The sequence below is a fragment of the Ovis canadensis genome, chromosome 12 (genome assembly GCF_042477335.2).
Source record: "Ovis canadensis isolate MfBH-ARS-UI-01 breed Bighorn chromosome 12, ARS-UI_OviCan_v2, whole genome shotgun sequence".
NCBI lineage: Eukaryota > Metazoa > Chordata > Mammalia > Artiodactyla > Bovidae > Ovis > Ovis canadensis.
This window is the reverse complement of record NC_091256.1, coordinates 46,438,758-46,443,641: the sequence shown is the minus strand read 5'-3', so window position 1 is coordinate 46,443,641 and position 4,884 is coordinate 46,438,758. Positions and strand designations below refer to the sequence as shown.

Here is a 4,884-nt window from a genome sequence, read left to right as displayed (position 1 = left end):
GGGAATGAAGTTAAGACCTTTGCAACACAGTTGTTTAAAACAATCAGGTAAACTGCATTGCCAGAAAATGGGGGTCTCACTGAAACCAAGGGTAATCATTGGTTAAATCCATTACATCTATAACCTGCTTTCAGGGACCAAGGTTGTTTTAATGTTGCTACAAAAAGCTTGCATGTTATCCGAGTGGCTGCTGCTGCTGCTAAGTCACTTCAGTTGTGTCCGACTCTGTGCGACCCCATAAATGGCAGCCCACCAGGCTCCCCTGTCCCTGGGATTCTCCAGGCAAGAACACTGGAGTGGGTTGCCATTTCCTTCTCCAATGAATGAAAGTGAAAAGTGAAAGGGAAGTCGCTCAGTCATGTCCAACTCTTCGCGACCCCGTGGACTGCAGCCTACCAGGCTACTCTGCCCATGAGATTTTTCCGGGCAAGAGTACTGGAGTGGGGTGCCATTGCCTTCTCCGGCATTTAATGCTAGCTCAGCAGTAAAGAATCCACCTGCAAGGAAGGAGACTCAGGAGATGTGGGTTTGATCCCTGGGTAATGAAGATCCCCTGGAGGAGGAAATGGCAACTCACTCCACTATTCTTGCCTGGAGAATCCCATGGACAGGGAAGCCTGGTGGATTGTAATCCATAGGGTCTCAAAGAATTGGACACAACTGAAGCAACTTAGCACACACAAATGCTACCTAGATTCACATATTACAAAGCCACCACATTGGGCTAGAGAATGCAGCTTGGACCTGAAGCCAAAACAAGGCACTTGTCTAAACTCAGACCTTGGGGCAGGCCTGGCAGCCTTGGTCTAGAAAATGGCAGTGAGAGGCATGACCACCTCACATCCTGATGGAGAGCTCTGGACAGGGATTCCGGCTGTTCTGGTGGCCAACGTGGTGGCCTGCCCGGGGGTTCATCATGGAGCTAGTGGAGTTTAAGTTTTACACCCTTACCTGCAAAAGCCCTTCCAAAGACCTGGGGGCACTGACAGTTCTGTGCACACAGTTTTGTGTTCTTGAAATTATTCAGCTTCCGGTATCACACAGTGTGAGTCTGTCCTGCACCCTGAACTCGAGTTAACCTGGCCCAGGGGTATCCACTTATCACTGATCTCCCTAATAAGTTGAGCTAGTTCTCCCCTCATGGGGAAAAGCAAGTGAAGAGTAGAGAAGTGGCAGAATCTTTTTCTTCAGAACTCCTAGAGGAAAAAAAAAAACAACTCCTAGAGGGAAAAAAAAATATTACTGAGTTCCTTTAAGAGCTGATGTTGGAACACAGAGAAAAGAGGGAAGTTATACTACTCTGTGAGGACACCAGCTACCTGATGAGTTTGCTCACAAACTCCTTTCCTTTCCTTCCTATGTACAGATCTAGAAATTTCCCGCCACTGCTCGGCTTGACAGATTTCTAATGGAATATGACAGGAAGTGGAACACACTATTTCCAGTTCTCTGATAAGAACCATCCGCACATACCTGTTCATGTTATTTCCCCTGCCAGCTGACAGGAAAGAAAGAAGACACCCACCACCACCACCACCACCAAGGGAAACTCGAGAATCTGTGTTAAAAAGGGTGGAGTCACAACATGGCTTCTTCCAACCAGGGTGCCACCTTGGAACATCGCAGGAGTAAAAACCAGTCAATACTGAGTATCAATATTTTACCTATTGCAGCATGTAGGATCTTTAATGGGCTTCCCAAGTGGCACTTCCCAGTGGTAACAAACCCTCCTGCCAATACCAGAGACCTAGGAGATGCAGGTTCAATCCCTGGGTTGGGAAGATCTCCTGGAGGAAGAACCCACTCCAGTATTCTTGTCTGGAGAATCCCATGGACAGAGGAGCCTGGTGGGCTATATTCCATAGGGCCATAAAGAGTCAGACATGACTGAAGAGACTTAGTATGCATACACACACAAGATCCTTAACAAAGACGAATATCTATACAATATAATAAAGAAAATTAGACACATTTTAAATTAACCAGTTTTTGAAAGATAAGAAATAGGTGGACTTTCCTGTTGGTACAGTGGTTAAGAACCCACCTGCCAATGCAGGGAACAAGGGTTTAATCCCTTGTCCAGGAATATCCCATATGCCACAGAGCAACTAAGCCCATGAGCCAAACTGCTGAGTCCAAGCTTTCAGTTCAGTTCAGTCACTCAGTCCTGTTCAACTCTTTGTGACCCCATGAATCGCAGCACACCAGGCCTCCCTGTCCATCACCAACTCCCAGAGCTCACTCAAACTCACGTCCATCAAGTCGGTGATGCCATCCAACCATCTCATCCTCTGTCGTCCCCTTCTCTTCCTGCCCCCAATCCCTCCCAGCATCAGAGTCTTTCCCAATGAGTCAACTCTTCGCATGAGGTGGCCAAAGTACTAGAGTTTCAGTTTTAGCATCATCTCTTCCAAAGAACACCCAGGACTGATTTCCTTTAGAATGGACTGGTTGGATCTCCTTGCAGTCCAAGGGACTCTCAAGAGCCTTCTCCAACACCACAGTTCAAAAGCATCAGTTCTTTGGTGCTCAGCTTTCTTCACTGTCCAACTCTCACATCCATACATGACTGCTGGAAAAACCATAGCCTTGACTAGACGGACCTTTGTTGGCAAAGTAATGTCTCTGCTTTTGAATATACTATCTAGGTTGGTCATAACTTTCCTTCCAAGGGGTAAGCGTCTTTTAATTTCATGGCTGCAATCAGCATCTGCAGTGATTTTAGAGCCCCCAAAATAAAGTCTGACACTGTTTCCAATGTTTCCCCATCTATTTCCCATGAAGTGATAGGACCAGATGCCATGATCTTTGGTTTTCTGAATGTTGAGCTTTAAGCCAACTTCTTCACTCTCCTCTTTCACTTTCATCAAGAGGCTCTTTAGCTCCTCTTCACTTTCTGCCATAAGGGTGGTGTCATCTGCATATCTGAGGTTATTGATATTCCTCCCGGCAGTCTTGATTCCAGCTTGCGCTTCTTCCAGCCCAGGCCCAGCCTCAGTTTCTCATGATGTACTCTGCATATAAGTTAAATAAGCAGGGTGACAATATACAGCCTTGATATACTCCTTTTCCTATTTGGAACCAGTCTGTTGTTCCATGTCCAGTTCTAACTGTTGCTTCCTGACCTGCATATAGGTTTCTCATGAGGCAGGTTAGGTGGTCTGGTATTCCCATCTCTTTCAGAATTTTCCACAGTTTATTGTGATCCACACAGTCAAAGGCTTTGGCATAGTCAATAAAGCAGAAATAGATGTTTTTCTGGAACTCTCTTCCTTTTTCCATGATCCAGTGGATGTTGGCAATTTGATCTCTGGTTCCTCTGCCTTTTCTAAAACCAGCTTGAACATCTGGAGGTTCATGGTTCACGTATTGCTGAAGCCTGGCTTGGAGAATTTTGAGCATTATTTTACTAGTGTGTGAGATGAGTGCAATCTTCAGGGCCCTCAGACTGCAACTACTGAAGCCCTCGTGCCTACAGCCTATGCTCCACAGCAAGAGAAGCCATTACAATAAGAAGCCCACTGAAACGGAGAGTAGCCACCCCCTGAAATGCAGAGTAACCACTCCCCACCACAACTAGAGAAAGCCCTTGGGCTGCAACAAAGACCACACAGCCAGAAAAGAATAAATTCAAAACAGAAATAGGGGGTCATACAAACAACATAGTAGAGGAGGCTAAAGAGAGAGAGAATGATTAGGCTATCAGAGAAAGCTCAGTGGAGAAGATGCATTTTGTGCTGGACATTAAAAGTTAGAGTTTTGGCGTTTGCGGGTCGCCCTTCGGCCTGAGTAGACCAAGACAATGCTACGTTGGTTGGGTGGGTGGCTGGGGGATTGGGCTGGAGAGGAAACATAGTAAATTGGGAAGAGGACGGACGGACGGAGCAGCCTGGGCGCTTGAACCAGTGTAGGGAGGGTTGACGACTGCAAGACCCGAGCAGTGTCATCCTTTATACCAGAAAGCTGGCGGGCACTATGGGGGAAAAAACAAAACAAGAAGAAAGTGGAGGACGTGCTAGAAGAAGAGGAAGAAGAATATGTGGTGGAAAAATTTCTAGACCGTCGAGTGGTAAAGGGCAAAGTGGAGTATCTCCTAAAGTGGAAGGGCTTCTCAGATGAGGATAACACATGGGAACCAGAAGAGAACCTGGATTGCCCTGACCTCATTGCTGAGTTTCTGCAGTCACAGAAAACAGCACACGAGACAGATAAATCAGAGGGAGGCAAGCGCAAAGCTGATTCTGATTCAGAAGATAAGGGGGAGGAGAGCAAACCAAAGAAGAAGAAAGGAGAGTCAGAAAAGCCAAGAGGCTTTGCCCGGGGTTTGGAACCAGAGAGGATTATTGGAGCTACGGACTCCAGTGGAAAACTCATGTTCCTAATGAAATGGAAGAACTCTGATGAGGCTGATCTGGTCCCTGCCGAGGAAGCCAATGTCAAGTGCCTGCAGGTTGTCATATCCTTCTATGAAGAAAGGCTGACGTGGCATTCCTACCCCTCAGAGGATGATGACAAAAAAGATGATAAGAGTTAACTTTCTTGAATACCAGCCCCTGTCACATCTGACTGTGGGTCTCAAGTGGGGAAAGAAGGAGTTCTCCTTGTCTTGACACCATGAAGGTGGCTTGAGAAGATGTCCTTTGAAGAGCCAGTATAGTTTCTGTGCCCTACAGCAGCCCAGGGAACCAGTGTACTGTACAGCCGCTCCATGCTGTACAGTTTGCACACCCATCCCGGTGGAGGGGAAGGAGGGTCAGTGTTTCAAGGCAACCCATTCTGAACTTTGCTGAAAAAAAAAGCAAAGGGCCTTCTATGAAGGACAAAACGTAGAATGGGATGTGGGAGAGCAAGAGATACTGTAGATCTTCAAAGAACATCTCCACA

General features: G+C 46.6%; 1 pseudogene; it reads left to right on the top strand.

Moving 5' to 3' along the window:
- The first annotated feature begins 916 nt into the window (after window positions 1–916).
- Window positions 917–4,673, top strand: LOC138415822 (chromobox protein homolog 1 pseudogene; annotated as a pseudogene).
- Window positions 4,674–4,884: the final 211 nt, after the last annotated feature.